Genomic DNA, 22770 nt, shown 5'->3' with positions numbered 1-22770 from the left:
ACATCTACTGTGTCTACCTACTGCGCTCTTGGCAGTTGAGAAACTAGTCGAAGTAGCCTGCAGAATTTGTACGTTCCCACGGTTACGGCTAACCAACTTCCCTTCTGGGTACTTGACGTGGAGGCATGGTAGATTACCGTGAGAGCTCCTCTTTGAAAGCCCGAAATAAGTTTCTGGTGTTGAACCGTCTGAAATCTTCACCCAACATTTCTAGCCTTGACCGATCATAACATCTCTTCATGCGTCAATATGTGTACTCGCTTCGGCGGTACATATACTAAAATTAGGCATATAAAGATACAGAGATGATCAGCTTGGCCCCTGCGCAAGGATGAAAAAAAAAGTCTGGCCCAGTTGCTAAATGGTTAGCGTGTTGGCCTTTGGTTGAACGGGTCCCGGGTTCGATTCCCGGCCAGGTCGAGGTTTTCAACATTAACTGGTTATTTCCGCCGGCGCGGGGACTGGGTGTGTGTCGTCCTTAAAGAGAAAGAGATAAGAAAAGGAAAAACCAGGAAGATATAAGAAAACATCAGTAATAAAGAAACAACGACTAAAAGAATAAAACTACTTAAAATATAATGAATAAATAAATAAATAAATAAATAAATAAATAAATAAATAAATAAATAAATAAATAAATAAATTGTCGCCTACTTACAAGTGAAGCATTACACGACAGTAGTTGCACGATCAGGGAAATTAAATTAAGCAAAGCACTTACCAAGATTTTCCCAGGAGAAGATCGTAGCAAGGCATGGAAACCGCTAGCCTTACGGAGGTCGAGTAGATTGGACGAGAAATAATACTTACTGACTAAAATAATAATTCATGTTCAAGTTACACACAACTTTAATGACTGAAAATTAATTAATTGTGATTAAAAGATCAAGTTAAAATTCAGTTAGGCAAAAATTAAAGAAGGAATTAAATTAATCATAGAACTTTCAAGTTCATTAAAATTAAAATCAGGAAAAGAAAAGGAAAAAAATACAATCTGGGCTCACAAACCAGTTCTCTGGAGAAATCCTCAATAACGATAAATTAGGAAATACAACTTTAAAGAAATGAACGAAAGAACGGTGTTCTTAATTGAACACTTAACCCAAAACCGGGTTTTCACACAATACCGGTTTCGGGAGTGAAAAATGTTTCTTAAGAACCACTTCAACTGCAGGTCATGAACAGACTGGAAGGGAAATCCGCAGAACACAAGTTCAACATGAACAAACTTTAGGAATGGGGTAATTAAATCAAATATAAATGTGACCAACAGGTACAATGATTCGCCAAGTCAAATATAATCCAGAATTAAATATTAATAGTTTACAACCAAAAAGCATACGAAGAAATGGAGATGCCTTACTGGATCACATCTATCCCCAAGAACAAATTCCAACAATCTCTCATGGCGCACGTCAGCTGTCATCACATAACAAAGAACAGAGACGACAAATGTCAAAATATAATACGGAAAACGCCCACCCACATATAAATAGTGCTACCATGGCGACCAGGTCACGTGACGAACCCAAACAAAATGGCTACCCACCCAGAAACGATAAATACAGAGCATAATTAGCCATATGAAACAATTTTCAGCTCATAATCACTTCCCTGATGGGGAGAAAATAAGATATAACACGTCCTATTACTCTACAAATAGTTACATTAAAGCTCCAACCAATAGGTAGTTAATTCACAATATAAAATGACGAAGATTACAGTCTTATTATAAATTCAATTTCTTGTGCACTAAGGTGATTTGGATAGTAGAATATTATAAATTTAGATAGTTCAATTAAGCAGGACGTATTTATGTATTCACTCGATAACCTTCAATTATCCGATTTGCTTCTCACATCGTTTGAACTCCGGGGTAAACAAGAACTGGATGCTTACTTACAGATTATGTAGTGGAAAAAGGAATGGAAGGCGGTAAGGTCATCGCCACTCGACGACATGATCACCCAGGATCAAATAAAGCCATGATGTTTTCTTCTTCCACTCTTAATACAAGTAAAAATCCACCAGCAATAGCCGAAGTAGTTCAGTCCTGTATCACCTTCCAAAACAACACGTCTCCAATTGTCGTTCGTGCATGGAGAAAAAAAAGTTGAATTCAGTTCCATGGTTGTTGCTAGATGGCAGTACAATCTTGACAGCATGCTCAAGGGAGCATGCCTACTGAATGCTAGCGCGACTGTGGCGGACCGTGCAATTATGAGCTTGCAGCATAAAATACTGCCAGTCAAATTCCGATGAGCCGAAATCATCATGATAATTAGTTTTGATCAAAAAGTAACTTGATAAGTGTCCAAGTACATTACAATGCACATCCCAAATCCGTTACAAAATAAATAAATAAATAAATAAATAAATAAATAAATAAATAAATAAATAAATAAATAAATAAATAAATAAACAAAAAAGCGCAGTAATTCACCGAACATGAACTCTGCCGGCATTCGCTCCTCACACATGCATCTCAATGCTATGGTGACATCGTTCACAGTCACTAGAAGTCTCTTTCAAGCCGACTTCGTATAACATGGACTAGCACTTATACCGTGTGTGACGACCCGCAGAGGGAGGCTGTCCCAACAATGTGAGAACGTTTCCTTGGTTACGCTAGAGTATAGCGGTATGAAATGAAACGACGAGTGGCTTTTAGTGCCGGGAGTGTCTGAAGACAAGTTCGGCTCGCCAGGTACAGGTCATTAGAAATGGACTCCCGTAGGTGACCTACGCTTCGCGATGAGGATAAAATGATAATGAGGACGACACATACACCCAGCCCCCATGCCTGCGGAATTAACTAATGACGCCGGGAATCGAAACCGGGACCCCTATGAACAAAGGCCAGCATTCTAACCGTTTAGACGTGGAGGCGTACTACATTGCGGTGTCGACTGTGTAACGGTAAGTACACAGGATATCTTAACACATAGTGACTGGCCCTGAGTACGTTCGCGAACGACTGGTGCAAGACCAACTACAATAAATCACACCTGAAGGCAGGTATCGATATGTGATAAAATGGCCATGCATAGCGAGGATGTCGGGTCTTGTTTACATTACTTTTTTTGCGCCTGTGTCCAAGTGGAAGAGATCATCTTGTGACCTGAATTTCCGATTTGACTATGTGTAGGTTATTTATGTGTGTCCATTAATGTTACCGTCCCTTCTATTAGTGATGTGGTTGTTTAATGATAAACGTAATTACGTACATAGTAGCATATTCAAAATTTACTTCTACTGTTTCCTGAGTTTTTCCCGATTGCCCGTTTGTTTTCTCTAATGTGTTGTAGGGGATACGACTTAAATGTACAAACTGTGATAGATACATATAATGAGTCATAAATGTCCTGTGCCTGGTCGTCGATTTGATTTTAATGTACTAATACCACAAGTTCTTCATTTCCAAAGGTCAAATCATTGACGGGAAAATAGGTTAGGAGGGTAACCGTTACCATTCAGAAGTGACTTCAGTGTGCATCTTTTCGTAGCTGTTACAGCAAAACCTCGTATATCCCAAATACTCTTCCTATCCATTATTTCTCTTCAGACTGGTCACACCTTCCAGACACATATGAATATGTAGTTCATTATAAGATCGTTCGGGGCCGTTGACCTTAGGTGTTAGGCCCCTTTAAACAGCAAGCATCATCATCATCATCATCATCACCATCATCAACATCAGAACATCGTTCTTTGTGTTCATTTTCCTATCGTTACCCGTAAAGGAAATTGAACCTTAGGTACCGCGCTATAGGTATGCATACTACTACTAATAAAATGCTTCCATTCCTCCCCTGAAGGTGGGAGGCGGGCCTCTTAGACGGTGAGGCCGTCTGTCAGGCCGGGAATTTTGTTACGGTGAAGGCGATGCTCGGAGTAAGTGAGGGGGTTGACGGCCGTGGCATTTACTAGGAACTGTCCCGGCATTCGTCTTAGTGCAGGAGAATGGAAAACAACAGGAAACCATTCTCAGGACAGGACAGCCGACGGTTGGGGCCAGCCGTGAGGTTCAGCCTTGTCCAGTCTCCCGAATGCAGAGGCGTAGATCCACGGTAGAGCCATGGCCACCTCTCCTCTGCACTGTTTGCCGGTCAGAGTGCAGAGCTGTTGGACCACGGACCTGCCATGGCCACTTATGGGCAGAGACCCACTCTGCATCTACAGACGTAGGTATGTATATTTGCATGACTTATTTGCACACTCCTACAGTATATTGCATTTAAGAGTCCAGCTCGATGGCTAAATGGTTAGCGTGCTGGCCTTTGATCACAGGGGTCCCGGGTTCGATCCCCGGCAGGGTCGCGAATTTTAACCATCGTTGGTTAATTTCGCTAGCGCGGGGGTGGGTGTATGTGTCACTTTTATCATCATTTCATCGTCATCACGGCGTGCAGATCTCCTACAGGCGTCAAATCAAAAGACCTGCATCTGGCAAGCCGAACATGTCCTCGGACACTCCCAGCACTAAAAGCCATACACCATTTCATTTCATTTTCATGTATTTCATCATCATCATCATCATCTGTTTACCCTCCAGGTTCGGTTTTTCCCTAGGACTTGGCGAGGGATCCCACCTCTACCGCCTCAAGGGCAGTGTCCTGGAGCTTCAGACTCTTGGTCGGGGGATACAACTGGGGATTATGACCAGTACCTCGCCCAGGCGGCCTCACCTGCTATGCTGAACAGGGGCCTTGTGGAGGGATGGGAAGATTGGAAGGGATAGGCAAGGAAGAGGGAAGGAAGCGGCCGTGGCCTTAAGTTAGGTACCATCCCGGCATTCGCCTGGAGGAGAAGTGGGAAACCACGGAAAACCACTTCCAGGATGGCTGAGGTGGGAATCGAACCCACCTCTACTCAGTTGACCTCCCGAGACTGAGTGGACCCCGTTCCAGCCCTCGTACCACTTTTCAAATTTCGTGGCAGAGCCGGGAATCGAACCCGGACCTCCGGGGGTGGCAGCTAATCACGCTAACCACTACACCACAGAGGCGGCCTTTCATGTATTTAACGCTCTTTTTCTTGTTGATGATGATGCTTGTTGTTTAAAGGGACCTAACATCGAAGGTCATCGGCCCAGGCTCTTTTTCCTTTACACACTAGCCTAGTAAAATGAACCCAACGAAAACTTTACTGATGGGTTGCATATCAATATGTGAATGCGAGGAATGTCCAGTTTTAAGGAAAATAACTTATAGGAAGATCTTTGGTAGATACGATGTTTTATTCTAATAGCGCCGATGTGATGCTTAACAAATTGTGTTTACGGAAAAGAAAATATCCCCGGGTATTTCATACTGCCGACTTGCTCAAAGGTACTGTTACTGAGGTATATATTTATTCTCGTCGTTATGAGCATAGTCTTCGATCTATGTTCATTGGAATTAATGTTATTGTTAGCCCATGTAGCTAATTTTTTCCACTTCCTCTAACATTCCCCTTTGATGACTGATATTAAACCGTCCGTGAATGCTACAGGTAATGTTCGTTTTTTTAAGTGCCCTTTCTGTATATTCCAAAATCCGGGTCCGCAGCACGAACTTCGTGCGTTCCTTAGTCATATTTTTTGCGGAGAACTCAGCATTAATGGCCATGGAAGCAGTCCTTCAGCTGGATTCACTCCTTGTCAGATTGTGTAAATTTCTAGAACTTGTGAAGTCTCTTAAATATTTCAGAACGTTTGGCCACCAATCTGCACCAAAGTCTTGTTTGGACATCACGGCTAACAAACACTGCTTTTAGACCTTCTTCAACAAATTCCTAAGCGGTATCTCTTGGTCAACAGAACATTTCTTGTAGAGTGAAGGCGAATTTTTTGTGATTCATAAGATTGCTAGTAAACAGGATGGTAGGAAACAACGTGAACCAGGTGTATGAGGGTTGGTCATACTGATAAATAATTTGAAACAAACAGTTCGATATCTCGCACCGTTATCACTGTATTGGCTACTGAACTTCGCCAATCAAGTCGCGAGGCGGTGTTGCCAGATCTGAACGTGTACTACGACTGCGTTGAGAGTACCAATCGAAGAAAAAACTTCGCCCGGGAAGGGATTGGAACAAGTACCTCAAAGCTGACCAACGTGTGTTCTGAGCATGGCTGCCAAGTCGGTCTTTGATGCAAGTGTGTAATGGACTGGTATAACTTGGAAACAATCATCTGAAACCCATGCGTAAATAGTGAAAACAACGAGCTCGATTAGTGGGTGTTATTATCATCATCATCATCATCATCATCATCTGTTTACCCTCCAGGTTCGGTTTTTCCCTCGGACTTAGCGAGGGATCCCACCTCTACCGCCTCAAGGGCAGTGTCCTGGAGCTTCAGACACTTGGTCGGGGGATACAACTGGGGAGTATGACCAGTACCTCGCCCAGGCGGCCTCACCTGCTATGCTGAACAGGGACCTTGTGAAGGGATGGGAAGATTGGAAGGGATAGGCAAGGAGGAGGGAAGGAAGCGGCCGTGGCCTTAAGTTAGGTACCATCCCGGCATTCGCCTGGAGGAGAAGTGGGAAACCACGGAAAACCACTTCCAGGATGGCTGAGGTGGGAATCGAACCCACATCTACTCAGGTGACCTTCCGAGGCTGAGTGGACCCCGTTCCAGCCCTCGTACCACTTTTCAAATTTCGTGGCAGAGCCGGGAATCGAACCCGGGCCTCCGGGGGTGGCAGCTAATCACGCTAACCACTACACCACAGAGGCGGACTATTATTATTATTATTATTATTATTAATATTATTATTATTATTAAGATTATGATCTACATAGTTAAGTACAGCAGTTTGTCAGTACGGACTTTGTTTGATATAAATTGCAGTCGTATCATTTATTATTGGTGTGCTGTATGATCTGTCTTGTGTAACAGAACATGTGAGGATATGTCACGATACTTCTGCTGTACGGTTATTAATACGACTTTATTTAGTGTAAGAACACGTAATTAATACTATATGATTTATTATTACCTGTAAACACGATGTATAAATCCGATGTAATGTTGTACAACAAAGGGTAATTGTCTAGAAGAACGCAGCTTTTTCACTCGAGTTTTACAGAATGTTCTATTCATTTATATGTGGGTTGTAGGAGACTCGTGAATATACGAGAAGGCATATTGCCCCATACTTTTCAGGAAGCCTGGCCAGGCAAGGGCAGAGTTGAGTTGTTAGTGAGAGACGTTAGTCGAGTGAAATATGTGAACTCATGTTGTGATTGTGTCACCGGGCGAGTTGGCCGTGCGCGTAGAGGCGCGCGGCTGTGAGCTTGCATCCGGGAGATAGTAGGTTCGAATCCCACTATCGGCAGCCCTGAAAATGGTTTTCCGTGGTTTCCCATTTTCGCACCAGGCAAATGCTGGGGCTGTACCTTAATTAAGGCCACGGCCGCTTCCTTCCAACTCCTAGCCCTTTCCTATCCCATCGTCGCCATAAGACCTATCTGTGTCGGTGCGACGTAAAGCCCCTAGCAAAAAAAAAATAATGTGATTGTGTCATTGAAGTGGTTATGTTGTATTGGTACAAGTGTTTCGTAGTTGGTTGACATCCTAATGTGCAATCGATTCAGTTCAAGATGGTGGTTCATTAATGTGTGTGTATAATGTGCATATAATTTGTAAAGAAAACAGTGTGCTCAATTTACAGCACCTCGTGTGTGCGTCTTTGTGAATACGATATCTTAAGGTTTAGCAACATCGCCTCCCAAAGCCCATTTGCCCGCGAACCGATCCCATTGGCTAACAAAATAACAACGGAGAGATATAGAACGATTTTTTTCGTGTAATTTATCAATATCACCAACCCTGCAACGATCATATTCCCGGTTCGCTTTTGTTTCCTTTTTTTTTTTTTTTTTTTTTTTTTTTTTTTTTTTTTTTTTTTTACAATTTGCTTTAGGTCCCACCATCGCAGATAGGTTTTATGGCGACGATGGTATAGGAAAGGTCTGGGAATCAAAAAGAAGCGGCCGTGGCCTTAATTAAGGTATATCCCCAGCATTTCCCTGGTGTGAAAATGGGAAAACACGGAAAACCTTCTTCTTCGAGGCTGTCGACAGTGGGGTTCGAACCCCCTACCTCAAGCTGCGCAGTCCTAACTACACGGACAACTCACCCAGTTACGTTGTTTCCGAACACCCTGTGGATACAATAGATTATTTTATTCATGAGAAACTTCTCCAGAGATTTCCATTGCATATACAGTATATCAAACTTATTAACGGGAATTTCGTTACATTGGTATATGCTTTACCGGGTTTTATTGTAGCTATTATCTTATCTGTTTCATCATTTCTGAAACCACCGGGCGAGTTGGCCGTGCGGTTAGAGGCGCGCGGCTGTGACCTTGCATCCGGGAGATAGTGGGTTCGAATCCCACTGTCGGGAGCCCTGAAGATTGTTTCCGTGGATTCCCATTTTCACACCAGGCAAATGCTGGGGCTGTACCTTAATTAGGGCCACGGCTGCTTCCTTCCGACTCCTAGGTCGTTCATATCCCATCGTCGCCATAAGACCTATCTGCGTCGGTGCGACGTAAAGCCACTAGCAAAAAAACATACATACTGTGCCCTTTTAAGGCTCGATTATGGGTGCAATACATACATACATACATACATACATACATTATCATTATAGACCGTTATGCCTTTCAGCGTTCAGTCTGCAAGCCTCTGAGTATTTACCAAACGTCGCCACAATCCTCGATTTGCAACTAGTGTTGTGGCCTCATTTTGTTCCATACCTCTTATCTTTAAAATCGTTAGAAACCGAGTCTAACCATCGTCGTCTTGGTCTACCTCTACTTCTCTTACCCTCCATAACACAGCCCATTATTCTCCTGGGTAACCTATCCTCCTCCATTCGCCTCACATGACCCCACCACTGAAGCCGGTTTATGCGTACAGCTTCATCCATCGAGTTCATTCCTAAATTAGCCTTTATCTCCTCATTCCGAGTACCCTCCTGCCATTGTTCCCACCTGGTTGTACCAGCAATCATTATTGCTACTTTCATGTGTGTTACCTTTAACTTATGAATAAGATATCCTGAGGCCACCCAGCTTTCACTCCCGTAAATCAATGTTGGTCTGAAAACAGACCGATGTAAAGATAGTTTCGTCTGGGAGCTGACTTCCTTCTTACAGAATACTGCTGATCGCAACTGCGAGCTCACTGCATTAGTTTTACTACACCTTGATTCAATCTCACTTACTATATTACCATCCTGGGAGAACAAACAACATAAATACTTGACATTATCGACCTGTTCTAGCTTTGTATCACCAATCTGACATTCAATTCTCTTGAATTTCTTACCTACTGGCATCAATTTAGTCTTCGAGAGGCTAATTTTCATTCCATACTCATTGCACCTATTTTCAACTTCCAAGATATTACACTGCAGGCTTTCGGCACAGTCTGCCATTAAGACCAAGTCGTCAGCATAGGCCAAACTGCTTACTACATTTCCACCTAACTGAATCCCTCCCTGCCATTTTATACCTTTCAGTAGATGATCCATGTAAACTACGAACAGCAAAGGTTAAAGATTACAGCCTTGTCTAACTCCTGTAAGTACCCTGAACAAAGAACTCATTCTACCATCGATTCTCACTGAAGCCCAATTGTCAACATAAATGCCTTTGATTTATTTTAATAATCTACTTTTAATTCCATAGTCCCGCAGTATTGTGAACATCTTTTCCCTCGGTGCCCTGTATTATGCTTTCTCTAGGTCTACGAAACATAAACACAACTGCCTATTCCTCTCGTAGCATTTTTCAATTACCTGGCGCATCTGATCCTGACAGCCTCTCTGATGTCTGAAATCACACAGGTTTTCATCCAACTTCCTCTCAACGATTGATCGCACCCTCCCTTCCAAGATGCCAGTGAATACTTTGCCTGGTATATTAATCAATGAAATACCTCGATAATTGTTGCAATCCTTCCTGTTCCCTTGCTTATAGATAGGTGCAATTACTGCTTTTGTCCAATGTGAAGGTACCTTACTACCTTACCAACACTCCATGCTAAGTTTACTACTCTATGAAGCCATTTCATCCCTGACTTCCCACTATACTTCACCATTTCAGGTCTAATTTCATCTATTCCTGCTGCCTTATGACAATGGAGTTTTCTTACCATCCTTTCCACTTCCTCAAGCATAATTTCACCAACATCATTTTCCTCCTCCGCAGCTTGGCTGTTTGCAACACCACCAGGATGATTTCCTTTTACATTGAGAATATGTTCAAAATATTCCCTCCACCTCTCCAGTGATTCCCTGGGATCTATTACGAGTTCACCTGAATTACTCAAACCACTGTTCATTTCCTTTTTCCCTCCATTCCTAAGATTCTTTATTACTGTCCAGAAAGGTTTCCCTGCTGCTTGACCTAGCCTTTCCAGGTTATTACCAAAATCTTCCCATGACTTCTTTTTGGATTCAACAACTATTTGTTTCGCTCTGTTTTTTTTATCTACGTACATATCCCTGTCTGCCTCAGCCTTTGTTTGGAGCCATTTCTGATAAGCCTTCTATTTACGTTTACAGACTGCTCTCACTGCATCGTTCCGCCAAGATGTTCGCCTTTTCCCATCTTTACACACAGTTGTTTCTAGGCATTTCCTTGCTGTTTCTACCACAGCATCCCTGTATGCCACCCATTCACTTTCTATATCCTGAACCTGCTTACTGTCTACTGTTCGAAACTTCTCACTAATCATATCCATGTACTTCTGTCTAATTTCCTCGTCCTGGAGATTTTCTACCCTTATTCGTTTGCAGACAGATTTCACTTTCTCTACCCTAGGCCTAGAGATACTTAGTTCACTACAGATCAGATAGTGGTCTGTATCATCGAAAAATCCGCGAAAAACTCGTACATTCCTAACAGATTTCCTGAATTCAAGGTCTGTTAAGATATAGTCTATTATGGATCTGGTACCCCTAGCCTCCCATGTGTAGCGGTGAATAGCTTTATGCTTGAAGAATCTATTCGTAACAGCTAAACCCATACTAGCACAGAAGTCCAGCAAAGGCTTCCCATTCCCGTTAGCTTCCATATCTTCTCCACATTTACCAATCACCCTTTCGTATCCTTCAGTTCTGTTCCCAACTCTCGCATTGAAATCGCCCATTAGCACTTTTCTATCCTTGCTGTTGACCCTGACCACGATGTCACTCAATGCTTCATAAGACTTGTCAACATCCTCATCTGCCCCTCACATGGTGAATACACGGACACAATTGTTGTCCTAATTCCTCCAACTGACAAATCTACCCACATCATTCGCTCATTTACGTGCCTAACAGAAACTATGTTGCTTGCAATGGTGCTCCTGATAAACAGCCCTACCCCAGACTCTGCGCTTCCCTTTCTAACACCCGTCAAGTACACTTTATAATCTCCTGTCTCTTCCTCATTATCTCCCCTTACCTGAATATCACTTACTCCTAGCACATCCAGATGCATCCTCTTTGCTGACTCAGCCAGTTCTACTTTCTTTCTTTCATAAGCCCCATTAATATTGATAGCTCCCCATCGAATTCCATTTCGTTCGCCAAGTTGTTTCCAACGAGTCCCTCGCCTGTCAAATGGGAGTGGGACTCCATTACTCCCATAGGTCCGAGGCTTGCTTAAAATGTTCTGAGCTCGGTAATTTCATGAAGCAGGATGCTACCCTACTTGCACATAGTCCAAGTGAGGATCTCTCCTCTAACGGGTTATGGACCACCGGTGAATTGTATAGTCCTAGCCGCCTGAGCACAAGGAGGGCCATGACTCAGAATATGTCCGAGATGCCCACTCCCATTCCATAGCAACTGGTTTCCCGACTCTAAGGACCACTTACTACGCCACTCAGCCGTTGCCCATGGTTCACGAACTAGGATGTGACAACAGTAACCCACTAACATGAACCATAAAAAAAAAAATCGGAAACCTTCACATTCTTAGGTAACCGTTGTACACAGGTGTTAGAAACTTGTAGGGAGTAAAATTCTGCTACTTATGCCATCCTCTCCTGACTTGACTCACCATTTTTGTTGATACCTGAGATAGCGCTACAAATATATTCTTCAGTCTGTATCGACGAAGAAGGTCAACTAAGGGCATAATTCAAAGCAGCTGTCGTATTGGAGAGTGTTCCTACCAGTACGTTCATAGGCCATATGACAAATGCAATAGGGAAAGAACAGGTTCGACCATAGTAATTAAACGTCAGTTTGGGTACAGCCGGCAGTAAATCACGGAAATATGTGGTGACTGTGGAGTATAAACTCGCCTTCCCTCCAGAGCAAGCCCACAGTTATACTACAAAAATTCGACAACCAAGTCGGTTGGTCATTGGTATACACACCCATTATTACGCGGAGAAGATATTGAGTTGCACAACTAACGTTGTTAAGAGTTGCAAACAGAACTTTTCGGTTGGATATAGTCAACATTGGAGAAGATCCAGCGCTCTCGGCTTCCTTATTTATTATCACTTCATCCTCGATTGGAAAGCCACGAACTTCTCTAAGAACGTGATACAAATTTAGACACGTTTCTAAAGTAGATTTCTGAACATCCACATGACCTAATTTAGTCTATCACTGAAATAATATGTCAGGTAGTGTGGGGTCCAGAGTATTTATAATATACCTTCATAGTAATAATAATTCCCTGCACAGTCCCGGGCACTTTCAATATTTTGCGTTATGTTTCCTTTATTCCGGCGCTCCAGTCTTCGGGGTAGCGGGCATTCCTTTTACCAGGAGTCCGTGGTTCGATTCGAGGCCAGTTCAGGGACTTTTACATGGATGTGAGGGCTGGTTAAGGGTCCACTCAGCCTACATGATTACAATTTAGGAGCTACCGGAGAGTGAGATGGCGGCCCTGGTGTAGAAAGCCAAAATAACCGCTTGAGGGTATGTTACGCTGATCATGCGTCACTAAGTTGTCTGCAGGCCTTTGCACTGATCAGTGCTCACTTGTTGGGCCAAGAGCCATCAAAGCTCTGCTGCAGTGCGGTTCTTTTATTGCTTCGTTTTCCTTTCTGTGTTCGACTCCAATAATCGTGCTGGAATATGAAGGAATTTTGATATAAGGTTTTCCTTTAAACACGAGAAAGACCAAAGTAATAGTTATAAGCAAACATGTTATTCAACCTGTTAACTTGAGAGTAGGTGGCACATCAGTGTAGCAAGACCAACGCTTCAAATATCTCGGTAGCGTACTTGATCACAGCTGGAACAGTGCTGTTGAAATTACTGTTCCGGATTGAACAGGCTAGGACTGCATTCAACAGAATGAGCAAACTTCTCTGTAAGAGCTACTTTAAGATCAATCTCTGTCTCCGTTTACTTCGGTGTTGTGTATTTTCTGTCTTGTTTTATGGCGCCAGCACTTGGACCTTAACAGAGAACACCACCAAAAAACTTCGATCTTTTGAGATGTGCTGCTACCGACGCCTGCTCAGAATATCATGGGTTGATAGAATACTGGTACGTAACATTGAGGTACTCCAAGGCTTGAGCAAGGAGCTATAATTCATGAAAAACGTAAAAAATGAGGAACTTGAATACTTAGGCCGTATCATTCGAAATTATGAATACGCCCTCCATAAGCTAATCTTATAAGGAAAAATGGAAGGAGGAGAATATCGTGGCTACGGAATGTACGAGAATTTTATGGGCTCAGTAGGTGTCGTCCTATTTGCGATCAGTCTCATTTGCGATCACTCCTATTTGCGATCACTCAGGAAGAATACAAGACTAATTTATTTTAGACTGGTTAAGCATTGTCCCATTTGCGATCACTCTTATCAGTGACAATACAAACAGTCAGTTTGTTGTGAGGGAATTCCTTACTAAAGGATGGTACAGGAAGATATCACTCAAGTAACTGGCGAAACTACATACTAGAATTCTTACGACTCTCTGTTGAAACTCATTCAGTTATTTATATTTACCGTTTGAGACTGATGCGTTAATATCGGGACTGACAGAGAATAAACAGGACTCAAATAAACATTTTATTAATTTTACCAGATGGTTGTGGGTGTAAAGGCGGTTAAATGACTTTTAAGAAGTAGGACAAAAGATGGGCGTATTAAAACTGTTGAATTTTACACTTTCCAATTTCAAAACAAAGGATTTTGCTGTAACACTTTGCTTCTTCGACAGTGCCACCCTTTTTGAAGCAATTGTAGCTCATCTCAAACTTAACATTTAACTGACATTTTCTTATACAGTAGGGGACATTATTAAATTGATGCTTACATAATGCTCGAACTGTTCAAATATTCATACTGACACGTTAAGTAAACAGCTGCTCAAAATGTAATTAGCCTACTTTCCTCTGTCTGTCTGTCTGTCTGTCTGTATGTACGTATGTATGTGTATCTCTCGATCTCGTTTCTGATACCGGGTCGGGATGAGATGAGATTAATTTATACGGTTTGTTTATTCAGCCAAATGCCCTTCCTGGCACCAACCTCAGTTGAAGATCTTATGAAGATGAAATGTGTTATGGTCAATGGAATTGGGTAAGGGGGTTAGAGGACTCACCTCCGCTATGGATAGGAACTGTACGGCATTTGCCTGGAACTGAAAATATTAATCCACAGAAAACAATTGTGAGAACAGCCGACGGTGGAGTTTAAAACCCACGCGTTTCCTGAATGCAGAGCTTGGCTCCATAGCCGTAGCGCGTTAAAACGCACGGCCACTCCCTACTTTCACCTATACAAATAAAATGATAATTTTTGTCTGTACGCTTGGATTAGATGTACAAGATTCCAGAACTTAATGTTAAGAAAATGTTTAGAGTAAATAAGTTGAAGAAATGATAATTAGATAATTATAGCGCGAAAAGATGAAATTGCATTCGGGAAATAGCGGGTTCGAATCCCATTGTCAGTAGCCCTGAAGAAGTTTTTCCGTGGTTTCCTATTTTCACAACAAGCAAATGCTGGGGATGTACCTTAAGGCCAAGGCCGCTTCCTTCTCACTCCAAGCCCTTTCCTATCCCATTGTCGCCATAAGACCTATCTGTGTCGATGGTACGTAAAGCCAGCGGTAAAAAAAGTCAGCAAACATACCTGACTTTTCCGTAAATTTTTGAAAGAGTATCCTTTATATAAAGCACAAGGCTTGCCTTTCTTCATCTCAATGACCTGCATGTCGTAAGTAAGTACGCAGATAACACAACAACAAAAGATACATCAACGATGATGTCTACGGCTGGAATAATTAGAGTATGTTAAAAACTATAGACTAATATTACCTCAAAAAACGTTCAAGATAAAGGGGGCGGTTTGAGAGAATCCTTATCACGCGGTTGTGTGGTGTACGCCCTAAGTAGCAGTCCCCTTGCTGCATGGACGTTGGAAAACCCTGACAGGCTGCTGATAATTTTACAGTGATTACAAATGGGACACAAACTGGCCTTTCATCACATTCTTGTTTTCCAGTGTAATGGAGTGATCGCAAATGGGACACATTTTGGTGTGATCGCAGATGGGACTGATCGGAAATGGGACACAACTGCTGAGTACCCCCGGTCTTTTCCGAGTTGCTGAGAAGTAGAACCAGATTACCCTGATGACTGCCGACATCATTTGAGGATATGGTGCAAGAATGAGAAGGGGTACTGATGCCAGCGGAAAGACTGCATGAGTACTTGCGTTTAAACAACGGAATGAGGCCTCACATCGGCATGGAGGAGGAGAACTCCAGTAGACAGAAGACCGTGGCATTCATTCCGCATTACTCGTGGGAAAATACGAAGCTGCACTGATTGTCGTACCTTGCGGCGTGATGTACACCAGGAAATCGATCTGCCTTGTCCCGAAACACTGGAATCTTATGGACTGAGAATGAATGTTTAAACGTCACTTTGGTCAGAGATGTGTGTAGCCACTATTCCTAATCCTGCTTGGTCTCATGTGTCACGCGAGACATCCCCTAACCCGTGATCATGTGTTGCAACAACTAATCCCCTTCCTTATGGTACCAGGACAAGAAATATCATCACTTCGCCAAGTGTTCCTCCGTCAGCATATTCAGGTCTCATCGATTCCACCACTTTCAGAAGTTCAAGTTCTCTTGTACAGTTGTATACAGAAGACACTAGTGAGAAATGCAACGCCAGTGTGGAAATTACGAATCACGAGTTTTGATGTCTACTGAGTGGAGAATATCTTCAGTGATCACAGTTGGTCGACCACAACACACTCTTCCGACCGTCTTTGAATAACCTAGCCCTCACTCATAGCACTGCAGCCGTAAACTTCACACATGTCGCTGCTCCAACATTTCCTCCTGTAAAGCACCATATAAACTTTCTGTTTCCAGACACTATGGTTATAAAACTTGGGAGATTGTGTGAGGACTAAATCAGTATGGCAGTATACAGAACATGAGCTTCATCTCAAAATAAAATAATCGTCTTATTATGTAAAAGAGATGCTAACAGTAGACCAGTTACGATTGTACCGCCAATAATGAGCAGCTGGAATGAATGATAACGTCTGTAATCTGTAAACCGAAACTCTTGTGTTTGTGAAAGTAAGAGTGTGCGCCTGCTCCACTATTGAACATTGCAGATCACAAAAGGAGAAGATGCCATTGATGAGGCATGTGAAAGTGGATCCATCTACAAATAGGGTAGTTTATACCGGGTTGACTTTGATGACCTAATATAGCAGCAAACACCTCTTACCGGTAGGTTATCGATGGACTGGTTCTAATACCACATATCTCCCAATGCTCTTGCTCTCCGTTATTTTCTTTAAGACTGGTCACGCCTCCCAGCGCCATATGAATATGCAGTCCATTAAAACAATTTTTAATGTGCTGATTTCCCTATGCTGATGTCTAAAGTTAAATGAAACTAAACCCTCCTGTAGGTGTGCGGAAAATTCGTTGTTTACACTTTGCTGATGAACGTAGTAATTTTCCACCTTGGGAACCACTAGGTTGATCGCTCATCTGCTTCTTGTTAGTCGTCTACGGGCTGTGGAAGTTGACATGTACCGTGACGCCACACTGAGTTAAGCGCGCGCCCACTCCCGTAACACTTGGTGTGTGCTTATTTAATAGTTCAAGCCGCTCGTCCGTTGTGGAGTAAGTGTTAAGGAGTTGCAACGGATGCTATAACTGAACTTCATGCGTTTCTAAAATGATTTGATCTTGACATCATTGACAATATAGTTTCGTTCACTAATATTTTTATTGACAAGTTGCACTCCACCACAGAATTTGCGCGCGCGCGCGCGCGTGTGTGTGTGTGGAGAGAGAGACTAAAATGATAACACTAGAACAGAAATAATGACTATTTTGGGGTTTTTATTTCTGATCGGAGTGAAGAAAAGAGGATGCACTAACGCTGAAGAACTATGGAAAGTAGACGGCACTGGTATGCCCATCTTAAGCTGTATTCTGTCTCAAGCGGTTTCGTTTTTAGATGCGAGCACTTCCATTTGATAATATGTACAATCGTCGAGAACGACAACAATGTGATACGCTAGCAGCCATTAGGTAATAGCATACACGCTTCCTCAATAATTGTCAATTGAATTAATCGTATAGAGAATCATCACACTAGATGAAATGCTCTCAGGAGTTCGGCGGCGCTGGAGTTTCGTGCAGTATGTACCAAACAAACCGGCCAAATATGGCATACAATTATAACCACTGTGTGACAGCAAAACATATTACATCTCTAATATTGAACAGTGTTGTTGAATTCAGAAACCAGGTCCTTTTGTGGCGTCCAATAAACCATTTGACAATGTAAAAGATTCACTGCTTCGATATAAAATTCGGACCGAAACGTTACCACAAACAACTATTACTCCAGTTATGAGTTGGCAACGTGTCTTCAAGAAAATAGCCTCATAATTCCACATTTTCAATTTGAAAACTATTAATTTCTGAAGATCCCTTCATAATTCCCAAAATGTGCATTTCAGTGATATTTTTTAAGAGTCACACTCCATGCAGCGTGGGCCGTCCGTGTAATTTCTTGAGGTGCGCCAACCGGAGGGTTAAATACATTACACTGTAGGAGTGTGTAAATACGTCATGCATTATGACCACCTACCTAATAGCCGGATGTCCACCTTAGGCACGGATAACAGCGGCGGCGCGGCTTGGCATGGAAGCACTGAGCGCTTGGAAGGTCGCTGGAAGAAGTTGGCACCACATCTGCACATACAAGTCACCTAATTGCCGTAAATTCGGGGCGGGGGTCGATGAGCTCTGACGCCACATTCAATCACGCCCCAGGTATGTTCTGTTGGTTAAGATCTGGCGAGTTTGGGGCCAGCACATCAATTGCAACTCACCACTGCGTTTCTAGAACCACTCCATCACACTCTTGGCCTTCTGACATGGCGCATTAACTTGTTGGAAAATGCCAAAGCCGTTGGGGAACATGACCGTCATGAAGGGGTCTACGTAGTCTGCAAGCATCGTACGGTACTTATCGGCGGTCATGGTGCCTTGCACGTGCTCTACTGGACCCATGGATTCTCACATTCCCCAGAGCATAACTGAGCCGCCACCAGCTTGTCTCCGTCCTGCAGTAGAGGTGTCAAGGAGCTGTTGCCCCGGAAGACGACGGATTCGCACCCTCCCATCGGCATGATGAAAATGAATCAGGATTCATCAGACTATGCAATACTCTGCCACTGCGCCTACATCCAGTGACGATGGTCACGTGCCCACTTCAGTCGTAGTTGTCGATGTCGTGGTGTTAACATAGGCTCATGCATAGGTCGTCGGCTGCGGAGGGTCATCCTTAGGATTGTTCGGTGCACTGTGTTTTCAGACACACTTGTACTCTGCCCACCATTAAAGTCTGATGTTAATTCCGCCACAGTTCGCCGCCTGTCCTGTTTTACCAGTCTGTCCAGCCTACGACGTCCGACATCAGTAATGAGGGGTGGACGCCCAACACCTCGACGTCTGGATGTCGTTTCACCTAGGTTTCGCCACTTGTTGAAGACTCCCACTACAGCACTCCTCGAACACCCGACAAGACGTGCAGTTTTCGAAATACTCGTGGCGAGCTTCCGGTCCATCGCAATCTGCCCTCGGTCAAACTCAGATAGATCGCACGCCTTCCTCATTCTGCAGACGGCCAGCATGCTCATTGATACTACATGCACCGTGCGTCTGTTCGACTAGCAATCATTCCCCTTCAGGTGACGCCGCTAACGCCTAGACGAGTTTATATCGATAGTAGGTAGGTGGTCATAATGTTCTGGCTAATCAGTGTACATTCCTACAGTACGGTACGATAAGGTTCGATTTCCTTTACACATAACGATAGAAAAATGAACACAACGAAAATTGTTCTAATGGACTGCCAAGAGGTGTGACCAGTCTTATGGAAAATTATGTATAGGAAGAGCATTGTGAAATAAGCGGTATTCGAACTAGGCCAATCATATGCTACTGCTTTGAATTAACGTTAGTATATTTGCCTTTCTTTTCCTTGCAGTGCCTCAGTAAGTGAAAGACACCGTTATTATTTCACATTAAAACAAAATGGGCCGATTGCAGAAACGGTGTTTAGAAGATATCCATGGTTAAACAATGTTTAAGTATGGCTGCCACATTGCAGAGACGTTGTTTATCACTTAGATTCTGTCTAAAACTGATGTTCAACCAGCCATGCTTAAATACTGCTAAGAACACAGTTTAACCTCAAATGTGAGAAGTGAATCTCAATCGGAGGTTATGTACCATGAAACATATCATTTGTATTATCATGTGGAGACGATTCCGGAAAGAAAGGTTACTCCGACGGCCTCTTTGTCGATCGTCTGCTACGAAATCGTAGCAATTCATTTGAAACGTACGTGAAAGTAAGCTTAAAATACTATTTCGCTTTTAAGGGGGGACCATACTGAGTTATATAAGACTTGTAATTTTCAACCGATATTCACCAAATTTTTTGAGTTAATTTATGATGCCAAAATTAAAATTATTCTAAAATCTGAAACAATTTGGTACAATAGTTTCTGATTTATAGCTCATTTTAAGAAATCGTTTGCATAACTTTAAAACATCCCTTGCATGCCATTTTTTGAGTTTGTCATTTGAAACATTTTTGTGATAGTTCTTAGGGGTATATGAATAATCATTGATATTATTATTATTATTATTATTATTATTATTATTATTATTATTATTATTATTATTATTATTATTTGAAAAATCATATTAGTAATTTTATTAACGTACATTTTCTCCTACCTGTTTGCTTTTTTCTTCGAAATTCTCAAATTTTTATATTTTCTCTTAAGTTATCTCTGTGAGATATCATTATTTTTTTAAATGGATACCAACTTTTATGCATCTCACATGGTAATATAGGCATGCCAGTTTTAAACACAATAAGGTAAAAACTGTTGCACTTAGAGCATTTTGAATACTGAAAAATAAAGTTTTGAGAAAAAGCTTTTTTGTAAAAAATACTAGTTTATCTTACAGTAGGTGCATCAAAACTTCCCAGCACCATACATTTCTCCTTCCTTGGCCTTTTTCCTCTCCTCAGCAGTAGGTTTTAGCATTCCACTCTTCTTTCTTGCAGTTTTCTCTCCACTTTATCCTTGGTGGCACTTTTTCTCTTCCTTGTTCTGTCACGCTCCACACATACCCTGTACGAAGTGTCACAGAGTTCTCTTTCTTCAGTTGCCATCTTGAGTTTATTGCAGGCAAGTGCACCCATATTGAATTCCCCTACAGCATTCACAACTGCCATATCAACTCTGAATTTGGAAACAAAGGTTTGCTTACGGCACTTTTGCCAAATTACAGAGTGTAAGCTCTCATTTAGGTTCTGAGTCTTGCCCCTTACACAATTTTTCAAGAGTTCATCTTTTTCCAGTCTCAAATACAAGGGAATTCGTTTTTCAACCAACTTGGGTGTCAACTTAACATGCATTTTATCATGACTCTGTGGTGTTTCGCCCTTCGCTAACGCTTTCTAGAAGCACCACGAGTTGAACAAAGACATGAACACACGACTGAATATAAACATCGTCACATGCTTCCTGTTAGAGTTCCAAGATACGCATTGATAAATAAACAATCTTTTAAACTAATAATACCCGAAATATCAGCAGTAATTAGTCTTCAGATTATTATAAACACGAAAGTCAGCACAGCATTTATGCGCAAAGTTGTCACGTGAAAAAGATATTAATTTGACTATTTCTAATGTTTCTCTGTGCATATAACTTTGGAAACTGTCTACAGATGGCAGCACACACCAGTACTCTAGGAACAGGCGGGAATTCAACAGCGCAAATACGAAATACATTGAAATTCCGAAGGTATTCCTCAAGGTAGTGGGCGCTGGCTTTCGAAGGGATATGCTTGCCACATTTAAATGCCTCAGTACGACATTTAAAAATGACCGTGCATGCAAAATATATATATATCACCATGTGCCCCAAGGAATGGGTTAACTTGTAGGGTAAAAACCTAAATTTCTGTTTTCGGTCAAATTTGGCTTAAAAACTTCGCCGAATCTATTTCGATTACACCACCGTAACAACACTATAAACAAAGCTACACTTCCTCGAACGGTGGCGTGTCGCTTTAGTGTCGAGAATATTATGACATTTAATTTCCACCGAAAGCGATATTCTTATCTGTAGGCAAGTCATGCTCATGCTTAGCCATATTTGAGTAATGTGAAGGAAGACGACAGCTGACTAGCGTTCGGCGCACGCACCGACGAATTTCATTGGTTGCGACAAGCGAACAGTTGCATGAAGATAATTTTATCTCCAATTTCAAACCAATATTGAAACTTTAAACGATGTCTAGTTAAATACTGGCTGAACATTGTTTAAGCAATGGAAGACCGTGGGCAACTTAAACGTTGTATAGATAGACGTTGTTTAAGGTTTAAATATAATCATCGAAAGAAATATTGCTGGCAAGGTATCCCGAAATTAGCAAATGTTATCCACGAAGGAAATAAATTGACTGAAATGATATAAGAAGGTATTTAAATTGTGTTGGCATTACATTTTATCGCCGAAATATACATTCAACTTATAAGACGTGTTCAGTAAACGTGGCACAGGTGTTGAGTGCAGAACAGCAGAGTGATCCAAACCCGCAAGCTCCGGATTTCTTCTCAGTAGATTATGAGAAACATACGAAAAACAGCGCTACTGAACTCATTGGCGTGCGGTGAACACATCCGTTAACCCAGATGCAAAAAGAAAGAGCAATAGCACCACCACCACTGTCTCTAAAATCAATGCCATTTTATAAACACAATAACTACGTGGAAATATAAGAAGCGGACAGATCATGAAATACATAACTGCATACATTCATAAATACTGTAAATAAATTAAATAAATAAATAAATAAATAAATAAATAAATAAATAAGACAATTTACGTATTAAAGAAATGAAATTATAACTTACTTGAATAGGAGCATTTTCAAGAACATAGTCGCACATATTTATAAACTGGTATTCAGGGCACAGACGGTACCATCATAACTTAAGCTACAGCAGATTATAAACAACGTATTTACAATTTTTTTACAACTTGCTTTACGTCGCACCGACACAGATAGGTCTTATGACGAAGATGGGAAAAGAAAAGGCGAGGAGTAAGCGGCCGTGGCTTTAATTAAGGTACAGCCCCAGAATTTGCTGGTGTGAAAATTGAAAACCACGGGGAACCATTTTCAAGCCTGTCGACATTGGGATTCGAACCCAC

At 42.0% G+C, this 22770-nt stretch overlaps 1 pseudogene; it reads left to right on the top strand.

Annotated features, from left to right (window-relative positions):
* The first annotated feature begins 253 nt into the window (after positions 1–253).
* Positions 254–367, top strand: LOC136859334 (U6 spliceosomal RNA; annotated as a pseudogene).
* Positions 368–22770: the final 22403 nt, after the last annotated feature.

This window comes from Anabrus simplex, chromosome 1, assembly GCF_040414725.1.
Source record: "Anabrus simplex isolate iqAnaSimp1 chromosome 1, ASM4041472v1, whole genome shotgun sequence".
NCBI lineage: Eukaryota > Metazoa > Arthropoda > Insecta > Orthoptera > Tettigoniidae > Anabrus > Anabrus simplex.
The sequence above is the reverse complement of the archived record's forward strand: the minus strand, read 5'-3'. Positions and strand labels throughout refer to the sequence as shown.